Below are 22,325 nucleotides of genomic sequence, written 5' to 3'. Positions count from 1 at the left end.
CATTTTAGGGCAAGACCAGGTTTCCTTGTGAGACAGCAGAAGACTTCAACCAAGATACTGCCAGATAAGGCATCAAATAATTCGTTGGATTTTTAACTTTGTGACTTCTATTAGTTGTAAAGGAGGAGATGCTGCTGTCTTGGGTAAGGGCAGGATGAAGCTGTTTAGTTAACAAATTTGAATACTAATAGTTTGAATTTATTTTATTAAATGCTCCAGTGTTCCATGAATGAATATATTTTAGAAAATGAAGTATCCTGTGGGGGTTAATTTCATCATAAATAGAAGATACATATTTCTGTAGTACCCTGCATTTGTATGAAGCTTTCTTCTACTTCAAAGTACTCGTCTCATATAAGTCTTCTGGCAATTATATGAAATAAATAGGTCAAGGAGAAAGTTTTTATTACCATTGGAAAGGAAAAAAGCTGAGAAATCTTTTGAATGACTTTTTCTGGTAAAAGAACCTAGTTCTTCAATGATTGAATTTACATAATGGCTTGAATTCTAATAACGAGAGTTTTTAGGAAAAGGTCAAAGTCAAAAACATCTTGGGGCTTATTCTGTCTTCTTTACCTTTGAAAATCTTAACAAAAGACTCTTCTGGGTATATGAGAAGTTGACTGTTAGTGACCAGCTCTCTTCTATTAAGGCAATCTTTGGACCAAAGAGGAACTGTTATTACTATAGTGATACATGAAGACGGAGACACATTAATTATATGCATCAATTTCCTTTGTGCACCTATGTATCAGTCAGGATAGACTGGGTTATACTGAAGTAAAATCAACCCCCAATTTTAGGCCCTAATGATAATAAATGCTCTGTGTCCATGTCAAGTCAGCTCTGGCTCTGCTTCCTTTTCTCCTTCACTCTGCCATCCATTTAATGTAACAGCCTCTATCTAGAATACTGTTTGTCTCAAGCAGAGGGAAACTAGACATGGTAATCTACAGTCTTCCTTTTAAAAGTTCTAGTTAAAATTGACTGCATTTCACTGTTGAAAAGAAGTCACATGGCCAGGCTGATGCCAATGAATACAAGGATGTATTATGCTGCCGCTGGGAGTGGAAGCTAATAATTGTCCATATTAAAATCTACCATAATCTTGAAAAGGTCATTATGAAATGGGAAAATGGCTTTGACCAAGTTTTAAGAAACAACATTTTGACTTTTGCTTCCAGATATGATGGAATGGCTTGTTATAAACCAGTGCTTTTGATGAGAATAACTAGAACATCTGAATTAAAAAAAAATCTTTTAAAAGATATCAGAGTGTCTCTCAAGCCACTGGGCCTTGACAGTCCAAGATCCTGGAGCGAAGAGAAGCTTATTGACTTGGGTCAGCATTCTATGCATTGCTTTCTGCTAGAGGGCATTTGCTGACTCTTAAGAGGCACACAGTAAGAGACTAAGAAGCCAAGGGTAGGTGAGATGAGGCGGCTGAGAAGCAAGCAGAGTTTAAAACAATCTCATGGGACTAAGGATACAGAAAGTGGAGATCTAGAGTGCCAAAGCATCTAAGACTTGAGAGCCCAAGGTTCTGGTTAGGAGGGAGATGTAAAGAAGAGAGCCCACAATCTGCAACAGTTTTTCCCTTGGGTCATTTGCTGAGTCTTAAACTGCACAGAGCAAGAGGCTTAGAAGCCAAGAAGATAAACACTAAAAAGATAAGCAGAACTGAGTTTTTAATAGAAACAACAGAAGCAAAAAGAAAATTAAATAACATATTTAAAGTATGGAGAAAAATAGCTGCTTATTTTGATTTCTGAACTAAGTAAAAATACCCTTTAAAAGATAAAGGCATTTCTATACAAGCAAAAACTGAGAATTTGTTGCCAGTGGACCTGAATTAAAATATACATGAAAGAAATCCCTTTAGGCAATGATACAAGACCAAAAAATAGGGAAAAATAAGAAGAAAAGTGGAGAAGGTGGATATGTGAGTAAACCTAAGTGAAAATTGACAGTGAAAATAATAATACAAATAATGTACTTAACCATATGTAGAATTAAAATTGATGACAATAATTACACAGAAAGTAGGAGAGAGGAAGATAAAGTGAAAGTGTTCTAAGGACCTACCATTGTCTGAGAAGAGATAAAATTCTAATTTATATTAAATTTTAATAAATTAAGGATGCTTATTGCACTCTCTAATGTTATCCCTACAAGTAAAAGAAGTATAATCTGTTATGCATTTTTGCAAGAAGAAAGACAGAAAGATAGAATATGTGGAAAAAATTAGAAATGAAGAGCAAGACGATAGATTCAAATCTAAGTATAGAAATTATTACATTAAATGTAAGCAAAATAAAATTTCCCATTAAGAGTTGAAAAACAACACACATCTCTAAGCTATTTGAAAGAAATACACCTTAAATTAAAGGAAATGTTGAAACAGAAATGTTGACATTTCAACAGAAATGTTGAAAATCAAATGTTAGGAAAAATTATAACGTAAACACAAGCCATAAAAGTGCTTTATAACTAAATTAGTATCAGACTTATGGTGAGTTATTAAGAAAGTTTCCATACATTTCAAACTACTAAATCACAGAGATTATTTCCTTTGATCATATTAGAATTAAATCTAGGATTCAGGGCTTCCCTGGTGGTGCAGTGGTTGAGAGTCCGCCTGCTGATGCAGGGAACATGGGTTCGTGTCCCGGTCCGGGAGGATCCCACATGCCATGGAGCGGCTGCGCGTCAGGAGCCTGTGCTCCGCAGCGGGAGAGACCACAACAGTGAGAGGCCCATGTACCACAAAAAAAAAAAAAAAAAAAGATATTGATAAATCTAGGATTCAATTACACCATAACTAGAAAATTCTCAAAAATTTGGGAACAAGCAACAAAATTTTAAAAAAGAACAAAATTATGAGTAAAAAAATAAACTACAAGGGAATGAAAAGGTATGTTTTATTAACTTATAAAAACAAAAGACATATACAAACTTTCAGATGCAAGACTATCAAAATAAGAAAGCCTTATATTCATATCTTAGAGAGGTACATACATGCAGTCATTTATTTTGTATAAAGATGACACAGAATGCAGGGAGGAAAGTACAAATTATTCTAGAAATTGATAAACTCAATAAATTGGATATCTATATGAAAAAATAAATATTCTCTACCTCACATATAGATACAGTCAAATTTCAGTTAACTGTACAATAAAAACAATAAGACTTCTAGAGGAGAGCCTAAAAGAATATTTTCTAATACGAATAGCATCCGAAAGGCACAAACCAAAAGGAAAGATTGATAATTTGGACTACTTTAGTTTTAATAAAGAAAATCAAAAGACACTTAAGAATAAAAAGGCAAGTCACAGAGTTGGAGAATATATTTTCTCCCTATATATAGAATATACAAAGAATTCCTACAAATCAATAAGAAAACAACCACGTGGAAAAATTGGCAAAATGTTCAACAAACATTTCACAAAGAGGATACTCAGGTTGTCATAAACATATGAAAAGATACTTAATCTCATTAGTAATCAAGAAAATTCAAATTAAAACTAAAATACGATAGTACTACACGCCCCACAGAATGATTGAAATTTAAAAGATGGACAGTACCACTTTTGATGAAAATGTACAGAAATGGGTACTCTTCCACATTGCTAGTTGGGGTATAAAGTAATACAACTTATTTGAAAATTTGCTTGGCAGATTTTATACACCATTTGACCAGCAATTCTGTTCTTACGTCCAACAGAAATATGTATATATAGAAACCAAAAGACTTCTTCAAGATTTGGAGCAGGATTATTTGTAATAACCCTAAGTTTAAAACAAACTAAATGTTGGTCAACTGTAGAATGGATAAATAAATTGTGATATAAATCATACAAGGAAATACCATGGATCGATGAAAATGAATGACTATGCAACAATAAGGATAAATCTTACCAACCTAATATTAACTAAAACAATTTGGTAGCAGAAAGAACTATCCAATGGTGATGGAAGTTAGGGTAATTTTTATCTTTGGGGAAGAAAGTATACTAATTAGGTGGAGTCAGGAGATAGCTTGGGGTGCTATTATTGTCCTATTTCTTGATCTGTGAATTGGTTGCACAGTGGTGTTAACTTTGTTAAAATTCATTGAGCAGTATACTTGTTTATGTCATACCTAGATGAAATCTTACCTAAAAAAATCAGTGTTTTGGCTTGGAGCAACATCTTTTTAAGAGCTACTTGGTGACAAATAGAGAGAGGGCCATGTGTAGAATGTGATTCTGATTCCCTTTCTCATTTTATTCCTTTCTTTTGCTCTGGAAGTAGAAGCTTATTTATTTTCCCCCTCCATTACCAGAAGCGTGGCAAGTTCAGAATAGTTGGTAGCTTCTTTTCTCTATATTAATTTATCTTTCTGAAAATCACCCAGATTAATGCCTCTGGATGTATTTGGAATGTCCATGGAAAAATTAGATATCGAAATGAAAAAGGCATAAAACAAACAAGCTTCTTTTCATGTTGTGAGTTTTTTTTTGTTTGTTTGTTTTTTGTGGTATGCGGGCCTCTCACTGTTGTGGCCTCTTCCGTTGCGAAGCACAGGCTTCAGACACGCAGGCTCAGCGGCCATGGCTCACGGGCCCAGCTGCCCCGCGGCATGTGGGATCCTTCCGGACCGGGGCACGAATCCGTGTCCCCTGCATCGGCAGGCAGACTCAAAAGCACTGCGCCACCAGGGAAGCCCCACGTTGTGAGTTTTAAGAATGTAAATATGAATCAGCAAGTTTTAGAGGTAAAATCTAGGAATAGCAAAGGGGAAAAATAATAAGAGCAGGAATGCCAGTGCTCTAAGACATTCAAGCGTATGTATAGGTAGAGTGAGCAGACATCAAGGGAAAAGAAGTAAAGCATGACAAAGTATTCTGAGATTTGGTTTCGCCAGCGCTGAAACTGCAAACAGATGTAAGGACAAATTTTCATTTTCTCTAGGTGAATCATGTTCTCTACCGTGGCTCTGTAACAGATCTTGCATCCAATTTCTATTTGAAATAATCACCTAGTGAGGACTTTGCTGGTGTGGTAACTTGTTTAATGCTGTTTTGTGTGTAGCCTGCAGGCTGGCAGAAACATGACAGGGGCAGAAAGCACGGGCAGAAGGGGTCTCTGAGCTGGAATGAGCAGAGGCAGAGAGAGTGGGTAGCAAATGAAGAATTTTTCTGCTATCACCTTATAATAATTTACAGTACTGTCATTCTGCCTTTGTTTTATCTTTGGACCTTTTTTTCTTATATTCTGAGAAAAATACATTATATTTTATATGATATCTACAACGATTACAATATGATAGATGTACCAAGAAGCAGCTATTTAGTTTGGGTCATGGCTAAAGATGCCTGCATCCAGGCTTGCCTGTCTGTTAGTAGTCCCATTCACTATCAAAAGTGTCCCAGTTTGTCCAATATATTACATGGTCATCTTAGATCAACCTTATTGACTTCTTTTAAAATAAATAAATTTCTTTCTTTCTTTTATTTTTGGCTGCGTTGGGTCTTTGTTGCTGCGTGCAGACTTTCTCTAGTTGTGGCGAGCAGGGACTACTCTTCCCTTGCGGTGCGTGGGCTTCTCCTTGCGGTGGCTTCTCTTGTTGCGAAGCACAGGCTCTAGGTGCACGCGGGCTTCAGCAGTTGTGGCTCGCGGGCTCTAGAGTGCAGGCTCAGTAGTTGTGGCGCTTGGACTTAGTTGCTCCGTGACATGCGGGATCTTCCCCGACCAGGGCTAGAACCTATTTCCCCTGCATTGGCAGGCAGATTCTTTAACCACTGTGCCACCAGGGAAGTCCAACCTTACTGACTTTGAACGTGGACTTAGGACTCAACGGGTGATTGCTCCCCTAAATCAAAGAGGATGTAAGCTATATTTTAGAGCTGAAAAAAAAATCCCTTCCTAAGAAGCAACAGCCAACTCATGTTAATATAGAGGTTTTTTACTTAAGTAATAGACACATCTAAGTGTGTTCTGTCACATAAACTCTAAGACTATATAAGTCTAGAAATACACAGCCATTGGCCTTCATAGCAAAGGGAGGCCACGTGTATATGAAATCTGTGTAAGTTTTATATGATGGTGGATATCTTAAAGAATAAAGATAGAAAAAGCAATTTGAGTTACACCCAAATGGGCTGAGCCTTTGAAAAATATTTTATGTTCTCAGATGAGATTTGGCTATTATTGCATGACTTTGCTTTATTTACTTCCTGGGTTTTCATCAAAACTGAAAATAGAACACCTGTATAATGGATATTTGTATAGAAACAAAAGTGATTATGGCTATGAGATGCCTCCCCTCCCTGTTTTATTCCCTCCAAATTTTCCACTACTTTGGGGTTTTATTCAGTAGCTATTGATTATCTATTGTGCTCATGTATCGTCTATGGAAGTTCATGTGTGCGCCCTTTCCCTGCAGGACTCAGAATAAGAACAGTGTCAGACATTGCCTTTTGTTGTGGGGGGAGGAAGGCAAGAGCCCTGATTGTTATCCTTGGTTTGGCTAATTTTTAAATAACTGCCTGTATTTCTGCTTTTCTTCTCCCCGAGCTGACAGTCTATTTGCTAATAAAGGATTTTTATGTTCAAAAAGAGGGGCAAGGTTTTATTAGAGATAGAGTCCTATTTTATGCTCATTCAGAGGGAAGAACTCTCACTGCTGAGCACACACAGATACACTTACACACATGCATTCATGCACATACACAGACCCCAAACACTTGCCTTGTAAAAATGTAGTATGTAAAGAGACTTTTGGTGCTCATACTTCATTTATGTTCAGGAATTCCTTTGACTTCATATTTAAAAACATGGCTTGTTGCAGTATTATGAAAATGCAAATTACTGCCACAGAGCATAGCTCATTATGTATGTAAAATAGAAACCAAGTTCAAAAAGAGAAACCATGCTCAAAAATCTGCAGTTGCAGCTAGCTAACCTCTTCCAGTATTTCCTCCTCTAAAGCCCCCTCGTGGGTCCAAGCAGGGATGTCGATTGAAAGCACCATCTCACTGGCCCTACTGCATGTATAATACTGTATATTATATTCTGTAAAAGGTGAAACTTTTCAAACAAACTTTTAATAGGAAACTTAAGGGAAAAAACAAAACAGAAAAGCACTGAAATGGATGAGTCTAAAAAACCTGGTGTTTCTAATCTTAACCAAAGATGACCACGAAGGGGCTAGGCAGGCAGAGCTCAGGCAACTGGCAGTCCTGGTCTCTTTACCAGACTTACCACATCATCTTGGGAAATCCTGGCTGGAGATGTACCGCCAGCCCTTCCTTCCATCCTTGCCCCTTTCTTTACCTTCTTTATTTTCCTTCTACCACAGTCACCTAACTTAATGGGGAAAATGAAAACCACAGACATGGATACCTTCCCAGAAAGATGCTTCTTTCTCTTCCAGTGAAGAACTTAGAGCCATCCATTCTTAATTTTAAAAATGATGCATATTTATTGAAGGGAATTTAGAAAATCAGTTGTATAAAGAAAATAGCAATTTACATTGAAAACAATCATTGTTAACATTTTAGAAAACTATTTGTAATATGATGATCACGTTCCCAGTCAATGAACATTATTAAAATACATTATTTAAATGACTTTTCATTCTATTATGCTGAAGTTTTATAATTTAATGTATAATTGTTGGATATTAATATTATTTCTAATTTTTCACTATTAAAGATGGTGACATGATAAATGTTTGTGAATAGAGGTCTTTGCACTTTTGGAGGCATATTACCTAAGTGTATTCCAGACAGGTTATACTAATTCCATTTCTACTAATAAGTATATGATAAGTCGGTACTGCCATATCTTTAGAAGAACTTGCTACTTTTAAATATATATTTTTCCAATTTGATAAAGAACGTGTGTCTTCATTTTGAGGGGAGAACATTAAAAAAAAAATCTATTGACTGTTTGCTCTATGAATTTCCTGTTTTTGTTCTGTGCTCATTTAAAAAAATAGAATCAAGTGTATTTTTTACCTCTTACTATATTCTTTACTTAGCTTTTTTTATTCGTTCTTTTCTTTTGTCCTTCCTGCCTCTCTCTCTCCTTCTCTAAGATAAACAGATTTCACTGGAAATACTTCTTAAAATAACATTTACAAAATTGTGCTTCCAAGATGAAAGATTTTCTGTTGACTTTGATTTATAATTTGGAGTAGGTTTATAGTGCTTGTCCCTCTTAAGGAACAAACTATTTCCTCTTCAACGTGTAAAAGAAAGAAAAAGAATGAAACTTAACAGTGACTTATTTTTTTCTTTTAAAACACCTGGTTTCCTGTTCCCTGTTATTAGATCTAATAGTTCTTATGATGGAAAGATTTATTTTTTCCCTTTCTTTTCTGCCTGCTTTGATTTATGCTGAATTAATATAGTACCTGGATTCAATTGTGCCTGCATTAATGAATAGGCTAAAAGCAATGACATTTATACTCCATAGTATAACATAGAAGACACAGAGATACAGTCCAGCCTGTGAATTTCTTCTTTGATGTACCATCCACCATAGGCTACTGTTTTCTAAATTTACCTATTTTGTTAGTAAGGACATTTGGGAAAGTTACTTAATCTTCCTGACCTTAGATTTCTCAGACACAAAATGTGGATCTTTGTTGGGCTTGAAGTTTTGTTTTGTTTTGTTTTTCCCTAACTTTTTAATATAATTGTAGGTTCATAGGTAGTTGTAAGAAATAATACAGAGTGATCCTATATATCCTTTACCAAGTTTCTCCCAGTTGCAACACGTTGCATAACTGTAGTGCAGTATCACAGCAAGGAAATTGACCTTGGTCCAATCCACTGACCTCATTCAGAGTTCACCAGGTTGACGTATGTGTGTGTTATCTTTTTCTGTGAAGGCTGGCAGTTTTTTAATTGCCTGATACCTGCCCACCTTGTGGTAGGTTCTCAACAATTGTTTAATAACAATATTTGCCTAGCTAATATTTCTTCTCCTTTTCTTCAAATAGGAACCTCTGGGAACTCTTAGGCTTTGATGGCTTATCACAGTGAAAATGATGATTTGTTCAGTGGTACAAAACTCACACTTAATTTCTTATGCTACTCCCAGGCATCTCATAGAAGGAGCTCAGGGCTGTTTAGTGGCAGAGCCAGGGCTTGACACCAAATCAAATCGTCTGACTCCTTCTGCTATAGTACTTGTTTCCCAACCTTGTTAGACTATAAGCATCACTGAGGTGGTGATTCTCACACTTAAGTGTGTGTACAAATACCTGGGGATCCTGTTAACTTACAGATTTGGATTCAACAGTACTGGAGTGCAGCTTGATATTCTGCGTTTCTAGCAAGTTTCTAGGTGATGCTGCTGATCCACCACCAACACCTTATGTTGCAAGAATCTCAACACTTGCTAAAAGTTCTGATTTCTAGTGCCTTCTTCCCAACATTCTGGTTTAAGAAAGCTAGAGTGAAGTCTAGGACTTCGTATTTTTATCTAATATCCTAGCCAATTCTTAGGATAAATTACTTTTGTCAAACACTAAATATCATTTATATCACCTCCATCCAGAGTTTCTGATTCTTCCAGCTCCTTTTAAACATACACATATTGTTTACCTTAATATTGTGGCTCAGAGATTTGGTGCAATCAGTGTTTTTTTTCTTTCTTTTTTGGCTTTTTTCATTGTTTTATTTTGCTTAGCTTGGCTTTCATCTCTTGAGGACCAAAAATCCCGAAGTAGAATTGAACTCTCTTGCTGAAAGTTTAGTTCAACTCGTAAGAGCTTTAAGGTATTAAAATAATTTCAGTACCATTCCATTTGACATGCAGGGGTTTTATCAGTGCTTTAAAAAGTCTTCCTAAACTTGTATATAACAGCTCTTTTTCTGATCTAAATAAATAACACATTGGACTTGCAACCAGAAATTTTTTATCATCTCTGAATTTACTCTTCTTAGGTCCAGATAAAAAGTGGTGCTTAATCCCCTGAAGATATAGACAGTTACGTGAGCTGGTCGTATTGATAAAAGAGAATCATGGCCAGAGACGTATGGCTGGGTTCAACTGTAAAAGCTGAAGCTGTATAAATCATCAAATAACATGGGAATTGGAAAATATCATTATAAGCAACTTGTATGAACGCTTGATGTTTTAAATTAGCCATAAAATGTGACTTGCTTTGTAATATTTCAGAGCTTCTGAAAATCCCAGCTTTTAAATCGAAATTTTCCTGTTTGGCAGTAACACAGCAGGCCTACAAAATAATTTACAACAATTTGCTTTGTTAGTTATCCCTTTTAAGGGATCCCTCCCTTGAGGGGAGGAAAACATTATTAATCCCCATTTTATGGATGATAGTATTGATGTATTAAGAGGATTCAAAGCTTTGATTTAGCCAACATTGCATTTTTTAGTCTCAGTCCAAAGCTCTCGTCTTTACTTAGGCCAGGATGCCTGCCCTTATTATTTTGGTTTATCTTGATAAAGAACACAGAATCAATTTCCAAAAGTCAGCTTAAACCACTTAGAAAAATTGGGGTAAATATAGCAGCATTGCTTTCTCAGATTGATACACTAAGGTTTTCAGTTTTGCAGCACTATTTTATTTTGTAATTGCTATGAATATTAGCATTTGTACATCTTCTCCAAATCATACCATAGGACTACTATTTTAGAGGAGTTTACCTCAGTCATTTTCAACAATCAAGTAAAGGAGAGAAGACATTGCAATTCTAATTGAAGTATGTATCTGTACATTGTGGACTATACTACCCAATTCCCTGAACATTTTGTTCTTTAATTAAATATGCACTTTGCCTTGGTGTTTTACGTTTGGAGAAGTATTTTTACATACAGATTTAAAAAAAAAAACTCTTTGCTATAACCTTGTGATTCTGTAAAGCAGATCTTAAAAGATGAGGTCATTGATGCTCCCTCAGAAAGTTGAAGAGACTCTTGTTCAGAGGCAAGAATAGAGCCCATTTATTATAGCTTTTGCTTCAGTTCCCTTTCTATGGCAAAGGAAGTATTGATAATTGAAAGTAATACAGTGATCATCATCCCCACTCCTGGACTCAATATATATTTTACTGATTTAGTTTACACAGTTGTTTTTCTAAGTGTGGTACCCAGGCAGTCGACATCAGAGTCAAAGACTGACTAAAAGAAAGATACCTTTAGTGTTCCTGGCAGCTACAGAAAGAGGATTGGGGGGGAAATCTTGGAATCTGCTCCTTAACAAGGTCTCCAAGTGATTTTCATGCTTACTAAAATCTGAGATCCATGGCATAAGAGTAAGAGGCTTGATTCACATCTATCATAGAAGCTATTCTGCTCATGGAAGCTGTTTGAGATCTGTGAGTAACTGGATTGCTTTGTTTCAATACAGAGTGCACTTTTTTCCCAGTGTAATCTTCACTTACTGAAATAGCCTACATCTAGCAAAACTGTTTAAACATTGCAAGCAATCCAGGTTAGCAAGATGGTTGAATGTTCCTGAAACCTTCTCACATAACATTTTCACCTAGGTGGGTGGACTCCTACCAAGGAAACCTTGCTGCTCAGGCTAAATACCTGGGCCTATAGTTAGATTTATTCTTCCTACTGGAGTTTCTGGGAGTGGCTAATGGCGACCTGTGCTCACTGTAGAGGGTACAGCAAGTTTTTCTTAGCTAGGCAATTTGCTTTAACTATCTACATTTTTATTACCTTCTTATCTCGAGTGCTAAATTTGATATCTCCTTTAAAGTGCATAAACATTTTACTGAATCTAGAGCTCAGCCATACAATAACCCAGAACTAAGGGAGGCATAAAATGTAAAGGGCCACTCTGAGTTCTCTATTACTTCCTCATATTCTACTATATGTAGTACTAGTACTTGATCTTCAAAGAGAGCATGTTCTAGTTACCTGGAATAGTACACTAAGTGAAGAAATATTGTAAGGTATAATGTGCTAGATAAATATAATGCGACATTATTAGCATCATTATCAAGAGAAATGGCATCAAATAAAGTTCTCTTGTTTATTTAAAGGAGCAAAAGCAAGGCACTTTTCAAAAAATTTTTCTAAAATCCAGATTCCATAGTTTTGACATATTGTATGCTCATGTAATTTCCCATTTTTAAATTTTCTAAGATCCCTTCATACAGAAAACTCTTTCTATCATCTCTGTTTCCATTACTGCTTACATATTCTTGGGCATTAACTCAAATTTTAGACAATGGACCAGGGTGAATTAGGGTCCAGAAAATGCCCAGGGGTACGCTGAACCTAATGGGTGCTTAAGACCTTGGCAGAAAGAAAAGAGGAAAGAAGAGTAAACTTTGGTGTGATTTGGGCCAAGCTTCTCAAGCTTCTTGAATTTTTCTTCTATAAAAGCATATATGTGGGGGATGACGGAAAGGTAAGATGTGGAGATCACCTTCCTCCCCACAAATACATCCGAAATACATCTACATGTGGAACAACTCCTACAGAACACCTACTGAACGCTGGTAGAAGACCTCAGACTTCCCAAAGGGCAAGAAACTCCCCACGTACCTGGGTAGGGCAAAAGAAAAAAGAAAAAACAGAGACATAAGAACAGTGATGGGACCTGCACCTCTGGGAAGGAGCTGTGAAGGAGGAAAGGTTTCCACACACTAGGACGCCCCTTTGTGGGTGGAGACTGCAGGTGGCGGAGGGGGGAAGCTTCAGAGCCACGGAGGAGAGCACAGCAACGGGGGTGCAGAGGGCAAAGCGGAGAGATTTCCACACAGAGGATCGGTGTCGACCGGCACTCACCAACCCAAGAGGCTTGTCTGCTCACCCGCTGGGGCGGGTTGGGGCAGGGAGCTGAGGCTCAGGCTTCGGAGGTCAGACCCCAGGGAGAGGACTGGGGTTGGCTGCACGAACACAGCCTGAAGGGGGCTAGTGCGCCACAGCTAGCCGGGAGGGAGTCCGGGAAAAAATCTGTACCTAAGAGGCAAGAGACCATTGTTTCTGGGAACATAACCCCACCCATTAGCAGAGAGGCTGGCTAAAATCATAATAAGGTCACAGACAACCCAAAACACAACACCGGACACGGTCCTGCCCACCAGAAAGAAAAGATCCAGCCTCATCCACCAGAACACAGGCACTAGTCCCCTCCACAAGGAAGCCTACACAATCCACTGAACCAACCTTAGCCACTGGGGGCAGACACCAAAAACAATGGGATCTACGATCCTGCAGCCTGTGAAAAGGAGACCCCAAACACACTAAGTTAAGCAAAATGAGAAGACAGAGAAACACACAGCAGTTGAAGGAGCAAGATAAAAACCCACCAGACCTAACAAATAAAGAGGAAATAGGCAGTCTACCTGAAAAAGAATTCAGAGTAATAATAGTAAAGATGATCCAAATTCTTGGAAATAGAATGGAGAAAATACAAGAAACATTTAACAAGGACCTAGAAGAACTAAAGAGCAAACAAACAATGATGAACAACACAGTAAATGTAATTAAAAATTCTCTAGAAGAAATCAATAGCAGAGTAACTGAGGCAGAAGAATGGATAAGTGACCTGGAAGATAAAATAGTGGAAGTAACTACCACAGAGCAGAATAAAGAAAAAAGAATGAAAAGAATTGAGAACAGTCTCAGAAACATCTGGGACAACATTAAACACACCAACATTCGAATTATAGGGGTCCCAAAAAATGAAGAGAAAAAGAAAGAGACTGAGAAAATATTTGAAGAGATTATAGTTGAAAACTTCCCTAATATGAGAAAGGAAATAGTTAAGTCCAGGAAGTGCAGAGAGTCCCATACAGGATAAATCCAAGGAGAAATGTACCAAGACACATATTAATCAAACTATCAAAAATTAAATACAAAGAAAAAATATTATAAGCAGCAAGGGAAAAACAACAAATAACATACAAGGGAATCCCCATAAGGTTAACAGCTGATCTTTCAGCAGAAACTCTGCAAGCCAGAAGGGAGTGGCAGGACGTATTTAAAGTGATGAAAGGGAAAAACCTACAATCAAGATTACTTTACCCAGCAAGGATCTCATTCAGATTTGACAGAGAAATTAAAACCTTAACAGACAAGGAAAAGCTAAGAGAATTCAGCACCACAAAACCAGCTTTACAACACATGCTGAAGGAAGTTCTCAAGGTAGGAAACACAAGAGAAGGAGAAGACCTACAGTAACAAACCCAAAACAATTAAGAAAATGGTAATAGGAACATACATATCGATAATTACCTTAAATGTAAATGGATTAAATTCTCCAACCAAAAGACATAGACTGGCTGAATGGATACAAAAACAAGACCCATATATATGCTGTCTACAAGAGACCCACTTTAGACCTAGGGACACATACAGACTGAAAGTGAGGGGATGGAAAAAGATATTCCATGCAAATGGCAATCAAAAGAAAGCTGGAGTAGCAATTCTCATATCAGAGAATTTAGACTTTAAAATAAAGACTATTACAAGAGACAAAGAAGTACACTACATAATGATCAAGGGATCCACCTAAGAAGAAGATATAGCAATTGTAAATATTTATGCACCCAACAGCAGCACCTCAATACATAAGGCAAATGCTAACAGCCATAAAAGGGGAAATCGACAGTAACACAATCATGGTAGGGAACTTTAACACCCCACTTTCACCAATGGACAGATCATCCAAAATGAAAATAAATAAGGAAACAAGCTTTAAATGATACATTAAACAAGATAGACTTAATTGATATTTATAGGACATTCCATCCAAAAATGACAGAATACACTTTCTTCTTAAGTGCTCATGGAACATTCTCCAGGATAGATCACATCTTGGGTCACAAATCAAGCCTTGGTAAATTTAAGAAAATTGAAATCATATCAAATATCTTTTCTGACTACAGCGCTATGAGACTAGATATCAATTACAGGAAAAAAATCTGTAAAAAAACAGATACATGGAGGCTAAACAATACTAAATAAACAACAGATCACTGAAGAAATCAAAAAGGAAATCAAAAAATACCTAGAAACAAATGACAATAAAAACATTACGACCCAAAACCTGTGGGCTGCAGCAAAAGCAGTTCTAAGAGGGAAGTTTATAGGAATACAGTCCTGCCTCAAGAAACAAGAAATATCTCAAATAAACAACCTTAACCTTACACCTAAAGCAATTAGAGAAAAAAGAACAAAAAAAACCCAAAGTTAGAAGAAGGAAAGAAATCATAAAGATCAGATCAGAAATAAAGGAAAAACAAATGAAGGAAACAATAGCAAAGATCAATAAAACTAAAAGCTGGTTCTTTGAGAAGATAAACAAAATTGATAAACCATTAGCCCGACTCATCAAGAAAAAAAGGGAGAAGACTCAAATCAATAGAAGTAGAAATGAAAAAGGAGAAGTAACAACTGACACTGCAGAAATACAAACGATCATGAGAGATTACTACAAGCAACTATGCCAATAAAACGGACAACCCTGAAGAAATGGACAAATTCTTAGGAAAGCACAACCTTCTGAGACTGAACCAGAAAGAAATATAAAATATGAACAGACCAATCACAAGCACTGAAATTGAAACTGTGATTAAAAATCTTCCAACAAACAAAAGGCCAGGGCCAGATGGCTTCACAGGCGTATTCTATCAAACATTTAGAGAAGAGCTAACACCTATCCTTCTCAAACTCTTCCAAAATATAGCAGAGGGAGGAACACTTCTCAACTCATTCTACGAGGCCACCATCACCCTGATACCAAAACCAGACAAAGATGTCACAAAGAAAGAAAACTACAGGCCAATATCACTGATGAACATAGTTGCAAAAATCCTCAATAGCGCGTACTAGCAAACAGAATCCAATAGCACATTAAAAGGATCATACACCATGATCAAGTGGGCTTTATCCCAGGAATGCAAGGACTCTTAATATACGCAAATCAGTCAATGTGACACAACATATTAACAAACTGAAGGAGAAAAACCATATGATCATCTCAATAGATGCAGAAAAAGCTTTCAACAAAATTCAACACCCATTTATGATAAAAACCCTCCAGAAAGTAGGCACAGAGGGAACTTTCCTCAACATAATAAAGGCCATATATGAGAAACCCACAGCCAATATCGTTCTCAGTGGTGAACAACTGAAACCAATTCCATGAAGATCAGCAACAAGAGAAGGTTGTCCACTCTCACCACTATTATTCAACATATTTTTGGAAGTTTTAACCACAGAAATCAGAAAAGAAAAAGAAAAGGAATCCAAATTGGAAAAGAAGAAGTAAAGCTGTCACTGTTTGCAGATGACATGATACTATACATAGAGAATCCTAAAGATGCTACCAGAAACCTACTAGAGCTAATCAATGAATTTGGTAAAGTAGCAGGATACAAATTAATGCACAAAAATTTCTGGCATTCCTATACACTAATGATGAAAAATCTGAAAGAGAAATTAAGGAAACACTCCCATTTACCATTGCAACAAAAAGAATAAAATACCTAGGAATAAACCTACCTAAGGAGACAAAAGACCTGTATGCAGAAAACTATAAGTCACTGATGAAAGAAAGTAAAGATGATACAAACAGGTGGAGAGATATACCATGTTCTTGGATTGGAAGAATCAACATTGTGAAAACGACTGTACTACCCAAAGCAGTCTACAGATTCAGTGCAATCCCTATCAAACTACCAATGGCATTTTTCACAGACCTAGAACAAAAAATTTCACAATTTGTATGGAAACATAGAAGACCCCAAATAGCCAAAGCAATCTTGAGAAAGAAAAATGGAGCTGGAAGAATCAGGCTCCCTGACTTCAGACTCTACTGTGAAGCTACAGTAATCAAGACAGTACGGTACTGGCACAAAAACAGAAATATAGATCAATGGAACAGGTTAGAAAGCCCCCTCTTTTACAGCTACATGTAAAAGAATGAAATTAGAACACTCCTTAACACCATATACAAAAATAAACTCAAAATGGATTAAAGCCCTAAATGTAAAGCCAGACACTATAAAACTATTAGAGGAAAGCCTAGGCAGAACACTCTATGACATACATCACAGCAAGATCCTTTTTGACCCCCCTCCTAGAGACATGGAAATAAAAACAAAAATAAACAAATGTGACCTAATGAAACTTAAAAGCTTTTGCACAGCAAAGGAAACCATAAACAAGACAAAAAGACAACCCTTAGAATGGGAGCAAATATTTGCAAATGAAGCAAGTAGCAAAGGACTGATCTCCAAAATTACAAGCAGCTCATGCAGTTCAATATCAACAAAACAACCCAATCCAAAAATGGGCAGAAGACCTAAATAGACTTTTCTCCAAAGAAGATATACAGATTGCCAACAAACACATGAAAGGATGCTCAACATCACTAAGCATTAGAGAAATGCAAATGAAAACTACAATGAGATATCACCTCGCACCTGTCAGAACGGCCATCATCAAAAAATCTACAAACAATAAATGCTGGAGAGGGTGTGGAGAAAAGGGAACCAACCCTCTTGCACTGTTGCTGGGAATGTAAATTGATATAGCCACTATGGAGAACAGTATGGAGGTTGCTTAAAAAACTAAAAATAGAAATACCATACGACCCAGCAATCCCACTACTGGGCATATACCCTAAGAAAATCATAATTTTAAAAGGGTCTTGTACCACAATGTTCATTGCAGCTCTATTTACAATAGGCAGGACTTGGAGGCAACCTAAGTGTCCATTGACAGATGAATGGATAAGGAAGATGTGGCACATATATACAGTGGAATATTACTCAGCCATAAAAAGAAATGAAATTGAGTTATTTGTAATCCGGTGTATGGACCTAGAGACTTTCATACAGACTGAAGTAAGTCAGAACGAGAAAAATAAGTATTGTATGTTAACACATATATATGGAATCTAAAGAAAAAAATGGTTATGCAGAATCTAGTGGCTGGACAGGAATAAAGACACAGATGTAGAGAATGGACTTGAGGACACGGGGACTGGGAAGGGTAATCTGGGTCGAAGTGAGAGAGTGGCATGGACTTATATATACTACCAAAATAGATAGCTAGTGGGAAGCAGCCACTTAGCACAGGGAGATCAACTCAGTGCTTTGTGACCACCTAGAGGGGTGGGATGGGGAGGGTGGGAGGGAGATACAAGAGGGAGGAGATATGGGGATATATGTATATGTGTAGCTGATTCACTTTGTTATATAGCAGAAACTAACACACCGTTGTAAAGCAATTATACTCTAATAAACATGTTAAAATTTTTTTCAGAAAAAAAAGCATATATATGGAATCTAGAAAAATGGTACAGATGAACCTATTTGCAAAGCAGAAATAGAGACACAGATGTAGAGAACAATCGTATGGACACAGAGGTGGGAAAGGGGGAGTGGGATGAGTTGGGAGATTGGGATTGACATATATACACTACTATGTAAAAAAATAGATAACTAACGAGAACGTACTGTATAGCACCAGGGAATTCTACTCAATGCTCTGTGGGAAGGAAATCCAAAAAGGAGTGGATATATGTATATGTATAGCTGATTCACTTTGCTCTGCAGCAGAAACTAACACAACATTTTGAAGCCACTGTACTCCAATTAAAAAAAAAAATAAAAGCAAAGGCTTGTATTAGATTATCTTTAATGTAGTTACCAGCTCTAACACTGTGAGTCTCAATGAAATCTAGTCGAAGGGGGAAAGGAGAGAAAGAGATAAATATATATATATATATATATATATATATATATATATATATATATAAAGAGAATAGATAGAAAGAGGAAGTAACAAAAGGAGGAGAAGAGGAGAGAGGGAATAGGGAAGTGGTTGAGAGAGCGTCCCACCAATTACCTTGGCTGTGATTCCTTGATGCTGAGCAAGGGAGAACCTTATCTGGTATTCAGAGGAATTCAATAAACAAGTGAGTAACTAAATAAATCACAAAAATCATAACATAATCATATCATATCATATATGATAATCATATATATGATAATCATATCATAATCATAATTTTCTCAGACAAGGTTGATTTAATAGCCACTTGGCCCTTAGTTAGTTTCATGAATTATCCTTGTATCCCTTTGGATACTACCTGTAGTTGATCGAGTTATATGGCATCACTGATTTGGACACTGTTACGCTTGGCTTGTAGAAGCCAGTAAATAGAAGACAGTTTATAAGAGGAATGCTAAAGGTGGCCGTGATAGATCTAAAATGTTATTTCCATTCATTGAAAAAGCCTCTGAAATATAAATAACCCCAGTGTGAATGGTAGGGCACTTAGCCTATCCAGTTCCTTTGTTCGCTAATGACTGCAAAAGTTCACTCTCACCTGCAGAGTCATAAAAGTTTACAAATAATAACAATACATGAACAGCCTCTCTGCCAAAATTCCTTGACCATGTCTTATTTTATTGATTCTACCCTCTAAATGTTCTACTAGAGGAAGAATGAATACGGATATTTAACAAGATTTTAGGAGAAATCAATATTAATGTATTTAGCAGCTGAGTTTAATTTTTAAAAGGGAAAAAGTCTGCATTAAAAAGGCTAAAGCTTAGATTTATTTGTATGCACTGAGGAACAGTTGGAAAGGAAGGGTGTTTTGAAGTTCAGTCAGCCGGACAGATCACTGGAGGGAGCTCTAACTTCACCACAAAACCAGAACTGAGCTCTTTCTTTGTTCTTAAATTTCACATACAGCCGATGCCCACCCGCCCCCCCCCCAATAAAATCAATAATAAATACGAAAAGTGTCTGGAAAGGAAAAATGTGGTTTTGGGGGCATCACATGCCACATTTGCTTACAAATAAAGACAGAACCACTATTCAGAATTGGCAATATTTAAACAAGTCAAAAATACAATATATATAGTTAGAGCCACAGTATACACTTTGTATGAAAAATACTTTGAAAAATATACTTTAAAACTCTCCACACTGTCGCACCTCACCCCCATTATAATAGTGTAAATCCAAAATGGCACCACTCTCAAGGCCGGCCAGGCAGAATCTGGCTTTGGTGTTCACAGAATTCACACAAGCTCTTGAGTACTTTATACGGGAGGAGACTTTGTAAAGGCGTGGGTGATATCTTGGGCCCATTCTTAGCAACATCACAACGGTTTCTGTGTTGGACCAGCTTTATGAAGGGCATTTACTTTTTCAGAGGCTGAGTGGTGTGCTTGATAGCACCCTGGATTGGGAACCAGAACACCTAGATTTTCATCACTGCTGAAATCCTAACTATATGTGAGCCTGTGGGCTTTATCGTCTTCACATTCCTGATAAAACAGAAATATGAAAAGGTTGAACTAAGTGATTTCTAAAGTCCCTTCTAATTTTTAAGTATGATCATCAAGTTAAAATTGTTTATTTGCTTTTTCAGTACGAACTGACTCTGATTATCATATATGTTCATAGAGAGTGATATTTAGAATTCACTTCTGTCATTTAGAACCCCTACCCACCCCCGAATGCTGTGTCTATCTTAAATACATTTTCCAAGAGTTTTCCTACACCTTCCTTCTTATATACCCTTCCTCCTCCTTCCATTGCTTACCTGGTCCTTTTACAGTTGGCTCCAGCTAAGAAGCAGATCTGCACTAATATTCTGAAAAAATGACTCTCAGTATCTTCAGGATCAGGCCTAACCTGGTAGGAATTCTGGGGACTTAAGCAGGCTATAGAGCAGGGTCTTCTGGTAGGGATTTGTTTAATTAAGGTGTTACCTCGAGCCAAGTACATAATTTGCAGGACCCAGTGCAGAATGAAAATGCAGGGTCCCTGCTCAAAAAATTATTAAGAATTTTCAGATGGTGACTGCAGACCATTAAACCAAGCCAAGGGAACTTATGAACGTGGGGCCGTTATGTTATAGTATGTGACTACACAGGTCACATACCCAGGCAGCCATTCGTGCCTGGAGTGGTGGGAACCCTGGGTTCAGTCTCACTGGTGCATAGGACTGAGTTTGACTCCAAAAGTATTATCCATGAAAAAAAAATCCAATACAAATAAGGTAACATAAAAGCAAGCCACTCCTGCCAACTTATTTTTTTAAAGGTGACAAATGGTTCCAACAAAGAAGCTCTGATTATGTTTTGGCCAAATCCTTAGAAGGATAATCAGTTAAATAGTTTCGGAAAAAGCACTGTGGAAAGGGAAGGTGTTGAAATCATATGATCATTTTGTTTATACCAATTAAAATTTTCATTCTGAGAAGGTGTAATGGTTTCTTCCAAGTAGTTTCAAGAAATTGGAAAGCCAGATGGAGATGCAAACAGTGGCACAAAGACTGACAGGAAGTTTCCTGGAGGGACTGGCGAAGTGTAGGGGAAAGATGCTTTCAAAAGGCTAGAGGCATTAGTTTACCTCTACTACCCAAAGCTTTAAAATAAAGTTTGTAATAGATCAACTGTATAATTTCTTCGTGTTTTTTTCTAACATTTTATTTTTGTCTGATTCTGTTATTCTAGTGGGGAGATTACCTTGGCAATGCATACACTGTATTGTAACCTTTGATGGGATATTTGTGGTTTCAAAACAAGTTCAAAGCTTTTTTTTCCTTTCAACAATAGGCATTAGTCAGCATTGATTGACTTTATGACAGTGTTCCTTGGCATTCATTTTTATTTGAGCTCAGAGGTCCAAGTAAATTGTGTTAACATTTTAGGTAGCATCTTGTGATTTGCATTGGCTGAGATCTGGAACAAGACAATTCACAGCTGTGAATTTGTTTTTTCCTCTCTACACAGCACAACTTGGTGGCATCCTGACTGCCTCAGAGAAGCACCATCATCACCTTTGAGATGGAGTCTTAGAAGGCTTCTTCCAGCCAGTTGTAAGCAGGTAAGTTTGCATTAGGGCTTCTGCTGCCTTCTCTCCCTCTTCCCCAGGTTCTGAGTCTCCTACTCCTACCCTCATCTGTGAACAGAAGCTTATACTTTTAGACTTTCAAGTTTTCCTTCTCTTGCAGTAGTCCTCTTTCTCTCTTGAGTTAAAAACTAGCCAATCTGCTGAACTAAGTGTTATTAGTTTGTCTACTGGTGGATGACTATACACATTGGTGCACTTCTAAGTACTATGTTTGCTTTTCCTTCGAGCCTGCCGCTATGAGAAAATTTAAGCCAAGTGAGAGTCAGAAACGTAGAACTATGTCATGAGGAAGGCCAGAAGGAGAGTTGACTTGGGTAAGGAGTGATAGATATATTGTGACCTTAAAATAACAAAGTTGCTTACTTTCTACCATAAAGGCAATCCTAATTCTTAGATAGTATATCTCATCCTTTTAAGGGTGTGTTGGGCAACCAAAGATAATTTAGAGA

General features: G+C 37.1%; 1 long non-coding RNA gene across 1 annotated transcript in view; it reads left to right on the top strand.

The window, feature by feature from the left end:
• LOC149748384 (uncharacterized) overlaps nt 1-22,325 on the top strand; it is a 248,427-nt gene that overhangs the window by 126,892 nt on the left and 99,210 nt on the right. The window contains exon 4 of the long non-coding RNA XR_016394209.1: nt 21,756-21,849. This is a non-coding gene — a long non-coding RNA (uncharacterized LOC149748384). The remainder of the gene's footprint in view (nt 1-21,755; nt 21,850-22,325) is intronic.

This window comes from Delphinapterus leucas, chromosome 9, assembly GCF_059928025.1.
Source record: "Delphinapterus leucas isolate spDelLeu-1000000601 "Yukka" chromosome 9, BTC_Dleu_Yukka2, whole genome shotgun sequence".
Taxonomy (NCBI): domain Eukaryota; kingdom Metazoa; phylum Chordata; class Mammalia; order Artiodactyla; family Monodontidae; genus Delphinapterus; species Delphinapterus leucas.
Note: the sequence above shows the minus strand (reverse complement) of the source record. Positions and strands in the feature narration are given on the sequence as shown.